General features: G+C 35.5%; 1 protein-coding gene and 1 non-coding gene across 9 annotated transcripts in view; both read left to right on the top strand.

Moving 5' to 3' along the window:
- The window catches only part of LOC144312683 (uncharacterized), a 2,041,845-nt gene that overhangs the window by 89,966 nt on the left and 1,939,700 nt on the right, over positions 1-12,179 (top strand). The gene's annotated exons all lie outside the window — the stretch shown is intronic.
- On the top strand, positions 3,678-3,784 carry LOC144313130 (U6 spliceosomal RNA). The gene has a single exon (XR_013378853.1). It is a non-coding gene; the product is annotated as a U6 spliceosomal RNA (small nuclear RNA).

Here is a 12,179-nt window from a genome sequence, read left to right as displayed (position 1 = left end):
GTTTTTTAAACAAAGTCATATTTCTTGAAGGGGCAGAAACAGGAAAGGGGGACACAGAGTAAAACACCAGTTTTATGTAACAGTAAATTATCAAGACATGGGTCAATTTAAAATAATTTTAAAGAAGATGGTTAGGAGCTGAATTGTGCTCTTTTAGAATTCATATATTGAAGCTCTGACACTTAGTACCTCAAAATGTGACCATATATGGAGATAGGGCCTTTAAAGAGTTAATCACGTTAAAATGAGGTCATGAGAATGGTCTCCAATTTAATATGAGTAGTGCTGTTATAAGGAAGGGATTAAGTCATAGGAAGACATCGGGTGCTCAGAGGCAGGACCGTGCAAAGAGGAAACAAGAGAAGCTATCTGCAAACAAGGGAGAGAGTTCTCTGAGGAAACCAACCCTGTCAGCACCTATGTCTGTTGTTTAAGCCAGCCCGTCTGTGGGGTTTTGGTTTGTTTGCTTTTGTTTTTTGTGACAGCCCTAGCAGACTATTATAATATTCTAGAAAAAAATTATATTGAAAACCTGTTCTAAATACTAAATATTCAACTTCTAAATATAATTACGCTAATACCAAATTATTTTGTCTTATTTAAGGGATGCAATGGTCTGAGTGTTTGTGTTACCTTAAAATTCATATTTTGGAATTCTAACTGCCATCGTGATGATGTGAAGAGGTGAGGTCTTTGTGAGGTGATTATGTCAGGAGGGTGGAGCCCTCATAATATGATGAGTGCCCTTATAAAAGGAGCCCCAGAGAAATCTCTCCTCTTTGTCCAGTGAGGGCACAGCAAAAAGATGATGTCTATGAACAGGAGGTGGGCCCTCACCAGAAACAGAACCTACTGGCACCTTGGACTTCCCAGAACAGTGAGAAATAAATTTCTGGGTTTATAAGCCACTTAGAGTATTGTATTTTGTTATTATAGTAACCCAAATAGACTAAGACGAGTAGCAAAACAAATTTTTTATAGCAAAAAGTGAGTTCTATATGGGTCTTTAATTTTTCAGATATTTACCTTGAAATCAATTTAAAATATGTAAGTTAAATACTTTCCTACATGTGTCTACATCCTTACTATAGTAGGAATGATTGAAATGCAATGAAGCAATGAGTTTAGAAAATATTATATGTATGTAGATATAAAATTTTGACTTTGCTTAATAAAAAATAGTGTTGTGGAAGTAGAGCCCTGGATTAGGTGTAGAAGAAATAGACTCACCATTATTTTGAGAAAATTTGCTTGTTTTCCTGGACCTTTTCCTTCAAAAGTGAATCAAACAACTATATAAACGTAGCTCTAATATTCTAAAATAGAATATGCAAGAAAGTACATTTTTTCATGTTATATTTACAAAAATTCTTAACCTGTTTTGAAGACATGACTTACATTTAATGTAATTATACAATAATAATAGCTAACATTTATTTTTCACTTCATATGTGCCATGAATAACCAAGTAGATAATATTATTGTTCCCATTTTATATATGAGATAATTGAGGCAAAGAGAAATTAGATAACTTGCCCAAGATATCATTTTGTAAGCTATAATTGAATCATAAACAAGGAGGCTCCAGAGTCCAAACTATTAACTTTATGCTTTATTTAATAAGATTAAAGGTAAACATAGTCTTAGCTATTATTTTTAGAAATCAATTGAAATGATTCATTTGTACACAGTCTAGATAGACGGTGGGTCAAAATTACCCAACAGAACCTTAGAAATAGCACATTGTGTAAGCTTGTACAGCTGAAAGAAGCACCTACTGGAGATTCCCTCTGTAAATTATACTTAGGAGAGATAATATATTTAGTATTCTTTGCCTTTTCAAGTAGTCTTCCCTTTCCTATCTAATTCTATTCTTATAGTCATTAGCTCAAAAGTAGAATTTTCCATCCCTTCTTCACTTCATACATATTAGATTCCAGGTTTCAAATTGTTTCTACTTTATGCTAATTCCATTGGTTTCTGTTTTTCTTATCACAAAATTTGAAATGGTTTGCTGACTGCTTTCCCTAAGGTTCATAGTCAGTCTTGTTATGTTCATGAGATTCCAATCATGTAGCAATTTTTCCCTCCCTGTTTCTGTTTACTCAGTCAGCCCATATTATATATTACTTCCTTCCTTTTATAACAATATAAATAAAAATTCCTTTTGCAATTTATATTGATAATGTTGATAATCCTCTCCCTCGGCTTCATTTAAGGAACTTGTTTCCTGGGCAGCCCCAGTGGCTCAGTGGTTTAGTGCCTGCCTTTGGCCCAGGGCATGATCCTGGGGATCCAGGATCGAGTCCCACATCAGGCTCCCTGAATGGAGCCTGCTTTTCCCTCTGCCTGTGTCTCTCATGAATAAATACATAAAATCTTAAAAAAATAAAAAAGGATCTTGTTTCCTGTTGTTACTCACATTCACTGTGTTATGAAATTCCTGTCTACTGGATTTTGAACTGTGAAATCTACCCTCATACTGCTTAAGGAATATCAAATAAATATTTGCTTAGTGAATTATTCTGTATTCTGAAAGTATGATTTGGATATATATTTTTCTAGAATAGCATAATTGCTTATTTTTTTATTTGACTATTAGCACATCATTTTTTCGTATTTCATACATTTTCATTTCTTAAAAATGGCATTCTCTTAACCTAAATGTCCTGAATTTTTGGGACTGGCTATTGCGTCATTAATATGTTTTTTGTTGATCAGTTTTGTTATTTTGTTTTTTGTTTAGAGAGAGAGTGCACTCGAGCAAGGGGAGGGAGAGAATCTTAAGCTGGCTCCACACTCAGTGAGGAACCTGACAGAGGGCTCAGTCTCATGATCCTGAGATTACGACTTGAGCCAAAATCAAGAGCTGGTTGTTTAACTGACTGCCACCCAGGTGCCCCTGTTGATCACTTTTTTATTTGCAATTTTTTTTCCCTCTAACCAGACTGTAGACATGGGAACTCCTTGAGATCTAGTGAATGGCTTCTAAATTTATATCTCCAGCCAACATCTCTCCTCTGAGACTACTTACTTCTATCTTGCACCGATTCATCTATGTTATTGGGTGTCCTAATAACACTTCAAACTCAACATCTCTGAGGCCAAATTTAAAATCTTCAATTTAAGATAATATCCTCTTGTCTCTTGATGTTACATTCCTCAGGAAATGGGACTAACATTCATCTGATTGAACAACTCTGTAATATAAGAGTAATCTTTGAATCCTCTCTAAACATCTCTTGAATTCACTGTCCCCTCTATACCCCACACTCTACATGCTGTAGTCCCACCTAAACTACCACAGTCATCTCCTTACTGATTTCCCTCCATTTACTTGGCCCATGCCATCATGTCTCAGAGATTTTTTTTACTCTGATGCTAAAGCAAACTTAATAACTTAAATGTGACCTATTTATACATCTGTCAAAATTTTTCAGTAGTTCCTGCTGAATCTAGAATAAAGACCAGGATCCTCCATGTAAGCTCTAATCTTTGCTTATGCTAGAAGAAAACCTTTTTAGCTTCATGTCACACTTTGTGTCCTTCACATTCTGTTCTTCAGTATTCCTGGCCTTTAATTTTTTTTTTTTTTAAACCTGGCTCTGATAATGCTGCTGGTTTAGGTCCAGGGACCACATAGGGTAACAAAGTCCTACATTAAAATACGGCTGGAAGTGCTCACTTCGGCAGCACATATACTAATATTGAAACGATACAGGGAAGATTAGCATGGCCCCTGTGCAAGGATGACACGCAAATTCATGAAGCGTTCCATATTTAAAAAAAAAAAAATATGGCTGAAAGAAGTTGATGCTCAGATGGCTAAATAATGGTCACGGTATGGTAATAATTAAGTAGCACCTATTATGTGCCAGGTCCTTCTTTAAGCATTTTATTTGTTTATTTTTAATTTGGGTTTATAATTTTCCTTCAAATGAATCACTTCCCCTCAAGATTATAATCTGTCTCACATGAGTGACCTCTTTGGTGTTGCACCCTATAGAGCCACTCTGTTGCATAGTTTGCAATTATTCATGCAAAAAATTTGCAATCCCCAAATTGAAATTTATGTAAATAATTCTGGAAGAAATAAATTTGGTGCTGAACTATGCTTTTGATAATAACTTTATTCTCCTTTATTATAAAAGTAAAAATATGCATTACATATTATTCATAAAAATATAAAGTGGAATATGTCTATTTCCTACTATTCTAGTACCCATATATTACTCTGTTTACTTTGGAATGAATAAACTTTCTCTTTTTACCTTTTGACCTCCTCTGTCTATTTGTGATATTTTGATTATTATTCATGACATATATATAAAAAATTGACCAATGTCTTCAAGAAACTTACAGATAAATAGAAAATTTACATTAATGTTGAGGTTGCTCCCTGCCCTCTGAAAGCCAGAAAATTAGTATAAAAACTACTTATTAATTCTCATAAATTTAGTTTCTATTATTTTAAGGCAGATGTCTTCTTAATGAACAGTGTTACTAATTCTTAGAAGCATGTAGATTCAAATATTACTTTGCAATGATTTGTTCTGTATCTATCTGCCTTCTGAAGTAAAATATTTTTTACAACTGACCTGGTAGTGACAGTTATGATGAAAAAGCCATTTCACATAAGCTACTAAAACCAAAACCCAAATCAAAACAACCCATGCAACAAGGGCTCTCTAAACATCTCTTGAATTCACTGTCCCCTCTACAACACTCACCCACTTCCTTGACTCAATCATTCAACAAATATTTTTTGAAGCAGGCCTATCTGCTAGTTATAAATGTTCTAGAAGTTTGGGCTACTATATCTGTCAGCAAACAAAAGAAAAATGTCTGCCTTCATGGAGCTTATGTTCTACCAAGGGGAGACAGACAATGAAAAACATGATACGTACACTATGTCACAAGGTGATGAAGGCTACGGAAAAGAAAAAAAAAAATTAAAAGAAGAGAAAATATAAAGTCTATTAATTTAAAAAGTAGAGCAGAATAGTAAAAAGAAGAGAGAGTATGGGAAATCTAGCAGTTTGCCACTTAAAGTGGGTGATCAAGGTAGGCCTCAGCAAAAATGATGATTTTTCAGTAAAAACATAAAGGAAGTAGAGAAGGCAGGTATATGGCTACCTTGGGGAAGAAAACTGCAGACAGAGGGAATAGCCAGAGCAAAGACCCTGGGGAGGGAAGAAGCCCAGATGTTAGAGAAGAGGGAAGGGAAGGGCAGGGATAACATTAGGGCTTTCCAGGCCATTGTGAGAAAGTGGACTTTTAATCAGAGGGAAATGGGAGAGCCATTGTTGAGTGCTAAGTGAAGGGGTGATATGATCTTTCTTACATTTTAAACTCTGTTTTTCTCTGTGGAAAAACTCTGATGGCCACAAGGAAAGCAACAGGGAAGCTAAAGAGGAGATAAACTCAGTAATCCTCATGAGAAATGATGATAATGACTATGATCAGGGTGCTAACAGGCTGACTGTGAAGGTAGTGAAAAGTGCTCAGATTCTAAAGACAGAGAGACAGACAGACACAGACACACACACACTCATGTATATTAACTTTCTTTCTTCTATGTTTAGAAAAATTCAGGTGTAAAGAAAAGTTAGACTACTACAATAAATATTTATTATACAGTACCTGGATCTAGCAGTGTTTAATCTTTTATCATGTTTATCTTGGGAAGTATTTGGAAGTGGCAGATACCCTATTCTTCGTCTTGCCATACTTCGGCATGAGAAAATTAAGAATTCTGTAATATCACTTAATATCCAATTTAGATGGATATTTTCAAATTTTGTGAATTATTCTAAAAATATCCCTTACAACATGTGTGTGTTTATGTGTGTGTGCATATGTTCGATTCCAGGACAGGACTTAATCCAGGTTCATGCATTGTATTTGAGCATTAAATCTCTTTTAAATTAGCATAATTGTTTATCATTACATTTCCTTTAAAAAATCAGAATATTTGTCTTATAGAAAGTTAGCCACATTAGACTTGCCTGATTGTTAATCATAGTATTGTTTAACTTTTGCTGTATTTCCTTTAAATTGGAAGTTAGACGTTTAATGTGTTGATTAGATTCAGATTAATTATCATTGACAAGGAGACTTCATCAGTACAGCTGTGAAGTTAAAACATAACATATTAGGAAGCACATAATTCTGTGCTATCCAATTATTAGATATGTTAGAATGATGTACAGTCAGAGGTTGCTTGAAATAATCCTTTTTTCTGTTACTATTTTATCAAATTGATGTGTGATTAGATTATTTTGTGTCTATTATTTTGAATTTGAAGGTTGTTTATTTTATTTTTGAATGTACAAAACATTTTCATGGTTCAAAAGTTAAAACTGTATTAATAAACATACTTGGGGAAGTCTTGCTTCCACCCTTAGCCACTCTACTTTGTAATCTTCCACTCTCATAGAGAAGCATTTGACAAAATTTGTAAATGGCCAGAGAATAAATAAGTTAGGTGTGACAGGCCATATATAAATCAGTGGGTGTGGCTGTATTATAGCTGTCAACCTTAAAAATGAAATATCCAGGGGATCCCTGGGTGGCTCAGCGGTTTAGCACCTGCCTTCGGCCCGGGGCGTGATCTTGGAGTCCCAGGATGGAGTTGCACATTGGGGCCCCTGCATGGAGCCTGCTTCTCCCTCTGCCTGTGTCTCTGCCTCATTCTCTCTCTCTCTCTCTCTCTCTCTCACTCTCTCTGTGTCTCTCATGAATAAATAAATAAATAAAACCTCTTTAAAAAATGAAATATCCAGTTATTTTCTAGCAAAATTAGTTTATTCAGGAATAGTAGAGGAGTCACAAGTTGGCATGTGTAAGCTATGATGAACCATATGCAAGTCCAGAGAGACAAAGGGAAAAAATATAGAACGTTACATAGCTGCAAAAAGCTGTAGCTCTCTTTAATAGAAAAGACTTAGGAGTTCTAAATAACCAAAGACCTGAAAGACAAAACATAGAATCTTTGTTTCTTAGGTGAATTACATTAAAGAAACTTTGTTTATAATTTCCTGTTAAGAACAGACCAATAATCTAAGAAAACTTTGTCCTTCTAACAGAGAGAAAACCAAACTCTAATTTTGCAGTGTACTTTTGATATCCAAAAATCATTCCAAGTAAATTCATATTAATCTTACCTTGACTACATATGAAATTCCTTTCCCAAGGTTCCTTTTCCATAAACCTTTTATGTCCATTTGAATCTGTCCCTTATTCTCCTCCCCTTTCCAAAGTAACCAGCTTTACTTTAGGAGAAATTAATTTTCCTCAACAAAATGCATTTCCATTCTTCATACCTTCTTTTACCAAAAACACACTCCTGATTCCTTGGCTATTTTTCATATACAGTGATTTTTTTTGTCTTTACTATTTTTAGTAGCTTTGTTTTTACATGTACTAATTAGATTATTAACCCTTAGAGTCTTTAATCCCCAGGAGATACTAAGAAATAAATAATTTTGGACTGGCAAATTCATAAAAACATAATTTCTAGAAGAATATTTCCCTCTTACAGTAAAAATTGTTATTGTAGAATAAAAACTATTTGTTAATAGATATAAATATTTTTACTTTCTATAAAGAAAAATGTATGGGCAGCCCAGATGGCTCAGCGGTTTAGCGCTGCCTTCAGCCCAGGGTGTGATCCTGGAGACCCAGGATCGAGTCCTACATTGGGTTCCCTGAATGGAGCCTGCTTCTCCCTCTGCCTATGTCTCTACCTCTTTCTCTCTCTCTCTGTGTCTCTCATGAATAAATAAATAAAATCTTAAAACAAAAGAAAAATGTAAAAACCTAAATATAAATAAAATTATGTTTAGTAGTCAGTATCTCACCATATTACCTTATTTGGAAATGATCTAGATATTTAGTGAACATCTATTATGTAGTTTAACTTAGCATGAACTTTGATCTCATTTGCATTTATTTAAATTATTTGTTTTTAACAATTATACTTGGATTTTACATGAAATGGCTAACCATTTTAAGTTATTTCTGATGTTCATACATTTTGTAACAGAGATAGCATGAGCTTTTATGATTAGTATTACATTTAATACTGATAACTCCAAAGAAATGTTAGTTTTTATTAAACTAGTAAACTTAAACTAGCATTTATCAAATATTATTTCAGATTATATGAATTTGAAAACATTTGGGCTGGTTTCTTTTTTTTTTTTAAGATTTTATTTATTTATTCATGAGAGACACAGAGAGATAAAGAGAGAGAGATAGAGAGAGAGATAGAGGCAGAGATACAGGCAGAGGGAAAAGCAGGCTCCATTCAGGGAACCGGACATGGGACTTGATCCTGGGTCTCCAGGATCACATCCTGGGCTGAAGGCAGTGCTAAACTGCTGAGCCACCTGGGCTGCCCTTTTTGGGCTGGTTTCTATTATATTACTGGAGATTTTTGGAATATTTAATTTATGTATGTGTTTAATTTTCCATGTGAGCCAATGAAATAGGATCTTTTATAAATTAATTTTGGCAATACTATCTGGAGGTGGGAAATATGTATCTATGACACATATACATAGATAAACATAAGGAGAAACCTTAGAGTTTTATTTTAAAATTCATGTCATCAATCTGGAACAAAATTTTGAGGGTACTTGAATCTAAATTGTGTTTCTAGGAGATAAACTAAGTAAGGTTATCTGCTCAAATGACCAATGCCTTTTGGTAAGGATTTTTATTTGTATACAGTAAAGATCCTTTTAAGGCTGTTTTTTATTTATTTGTTTGTTTGTTTTTGGAGTCATTTCGGAAGGTTCTTGTACCAATCAAAAAGAATGTATTCCATTGTCCCCAACAGGTTTAGGATCTTTTTTTTTTTTTTTTTTTTTTTTTTTTTTTTTTAAAGGAAGTCCCTTAAGAGGGATTTATCTAAAAAGTTCCCCAGGTTGGCTATGAGAAGACTGAAGTAAGGAAGTGGAGGGTGCAGAGGAGGTGGAGATGCCACAGAAGAGAAAGTGGAAGAAAAGTGGAGAGCAGGGCCATTGCAAGATAGCCATTGCCAAGCCTGAAGACAGAGGAGGAGGAGAACAAGATGGCTTCTGATACAAAGAGGAGTGAAGAGAGGGGAAGAAGACTTAGAAGACTTTGTGTCTTTCTTCAATCATGTATTTGCCTTAGTTAATTTAGAAATGATATATTTAAAGAGGCAATTTTAGAGACCTGAGTATGTTTGGAATCCCCTAGGCACCATATAAAATATGCATCCCATTCAGTCTAATTTCAGAGTCACTATCTTCTAATTTAGTCAAGGAAGGGAGGTTGAAAGTTCCCAAAATGGTCATTGAATTTCTAAGGTAATTTTGGTTAAATCTGTCCATTTAGTTAAAAGTGCACAGAAGGAGGGACCCAAGTTTTTAAATATAAAACTGGCTGCCTTCCCAGGAGAAGGATCCTCCTGGGAGAATTTAGCAGTATGGGATCCCAATTCCCATCCAGAGGTTCAGAAAAACAAAGGAGTATTCAACAGACAGGGCAAACCCTTTAAACAAGTAAATCCTGGAGAAAGTTGGAGCTCCACCAAGGGAAGGAGCTTGAATCTGAGAGACTTGCTGAACAGATAAGACAAGAAAACTCCTGCAAGCACAGAGTGCAAAAGATTCTTTCTGGAACTTGTTAGTTCCTCTAACTGTCCTTTGAATCCTACTTTTGATCATCATGTAATGTCATCGTTAAAAACAAAATAGTCATTTTACTAGCAAAACAAGTTTATTCGGGAATAGCAGAAGAATTGCAAGTTGGCACATGCAAACTTATGGTGAGCCATTGGCAAGTCTGCAGAAGCAAAGGGAAGGTCACTTTTAGGAAGTTTTAGGAGGAAATTGGGAAGGGCTGTTTTGAACAAAAGTGTACTGGAGAAGAACGAGAGTTTAAAGTTGTGGCAGTTTCTCAGTGGCGGCAAGCAGCGGTTAGCACATTGTTGCAGGGGCACAGAGGGATCGTCCTTCTTTTTCTTAAAAGCAGGAGGTGAAATTCTTTTGTGAAAAATGTCCTCTCTTGTCAATATAACTCCATCATTTTTCCTGATGGTTATGTAGAACACAGTGAGAGGTATGTGCATGAGAGCTCCATCTTCAGGGATTCCTGACTCTATTTTAGATGAGGTTTCCTTTATTTATTTTCACACAGTAAAACTTAATTTACAAAAACATGCAGCAGGTTGCATTTGGCCTGTGGGCCACAGTTTGCTGATTCTGCTATAGATATCCATTTTTTAAAATTAGCTTCTGTCTTATTCTTCTTGTGTTTCTTTTTGCATCTTATTTTTCTTCCTTAAAAATAGCTTAGTATATACACTGTTTTTTGCTTTGTTAATTTTACTTAAATCACACATATGCAGAAACACAAACAGGCACAATATCCATGCATGGTATCTTCCTTTTTCTGTTTTGTAACTGTATAGTATTTCATTGTGTGGATGTGCTATAATTTATCCAACAAATCTCTTATTGATAGGTATTTGGATTGTTTTCTATCTTTTGTAACTGAGAATTAACTGGCTTGTGAGATAAAGGAGATACATCTCCTCAGAATAGAGATATATCATCTCTGGAAGTAGAATTATTGGACCATAAAGGAAACATACAATTCTGCTTAATATTGTGAAATTCTGCTTCATATAGACCATACCATTTTGCACTCCCAGTGTCAAACACATGAACATGCCAGTTTTCCATAGCCTTGCCAAAAGACTGTGCTGTCAAGTTTTTGAGTGTTTGCCAACATGATATATGAGATATAGTATTTCATTGTAGTTTTAATTTTTATTTAACTTATAATGAGTGAAATTGAGCATCTTTTCCTACATTGAAGGGCCATTAGCTGTTCTATTTCTGTGAACTATTGTCTTTGCTCTCTTTTTCATTGGGTTTCATGATTTAGTTTCAAATTAGAGCCACTGGGCTTCCTAACAAACTGGGTATGGTATGTGAAAAAAATAGATTCAGCTCTAAGGTCTTTGTAAAGATAAAACTGGGTTGGGGAAGGGTAGACTTTGAGCAGGGTAAGGTGATCAGGCCAAGGGAACTGATATTTCAGTTTTGGTCATTGTTGAGGTGATGCTGTTCATTAGATCCAACTAGAAAAACAGAGGCATTTGGAAATATGAGTTTAGATATGGTAGAGAGGCCTATGCTAGAGGTGGAAGACTAGGAATCATTTAGATTGAGATGCTAGTGAATGCCTTCAGATTGATGAGGTCACAATGCCACTGTGGAAAAGAGAAGAGAACCAAGGATTAAATCTTGGGTCTTTGATATTAAGAGTTAGAAGAAGAGGAAGAGGAAGCTTCAGTGAAGAATCAATGATATAGACAAAAACCAGCAGAAAGTAGTGCCCTGAAGCCAAATCAAGAACCTGTATCAAGGGATCCCTGGGTGGCGCAGCGGTTTAGCGCCTGCCTTTGGCCCAGGGCGCGATCCTGGAGATCCAGGATCGAATCCCACGTCGGGCTCCCGGTGCGTGGAGCCTGCTTCTCCCTCTGCCTATGTCTCTGCCTCTCTCTCTCTCTGTGTGTGACTATCATAAATAAATAAAAATTAAAAAAAAGAACCTGTATCAAAGAGAAATGAATGACTAAGACTATTAATAGGCCAAGAATATAAGAATGGATAATTTAGGATCGATAAGTTGGAACTGCTCCCCAGACTCACTCTGGAACTTCAATTTGGAACTCTCTACCCCCACTCTACAATTTTGTCTGGCCACCTTTAAAATTTTTTTGCATGAAAAAATAAAATAATTAAATAAATAAAACAAATAAAATTTGTTGTACAGTGAAGCCTTCTCTAGATTCTCAGACAAGCACATGACCATCATTTGCTTTCTCTGCCCCCAGAATTCTGCTACATAGAATTTATTGGTCTCTTTTAAAGCAGGATCTTTCTTTTAGTATTATAATAGAAGCTTCCTGAGGGCAGGAGCCATGAATACCTTTTTTTTTTTTTTTTTGGCAACTGAATTACAAGCTGCAATTATAGTTAGAAAGTACTCAACAGGGCACCTGGGTGGCTCAGCAGTTGAGCTTGAGCATCTGCCTTCAGCTCAGGGCATGATCCTGGAATTCCAGGCTCAGTCCCACATCATCGGGCTCCCTGCAGGAGGAGGCCTCTCCCCCGCCTGTGTCTCTGCCCCTC

The sequence above is a fragment of the Canis aureus genome, chromosome 4 (genome assembly GCF_053574225.1).
Source record: "Canis aureus isolate CA01 chromosome 4, VMU_Caureus_v.1.0, whole genome shotgun sequence".
NCBI classification, from domain to species: Eukaryota; Metazoa; Chordata; class Mammalia; order Carnivora; family Canidae; genus Canis; species Canis aureus.
The sequence above is the reverse complement of the archived record's forward strand: the minus strand, read 5'-3'. Positions and strand labels throughout refer to the sequence as shown.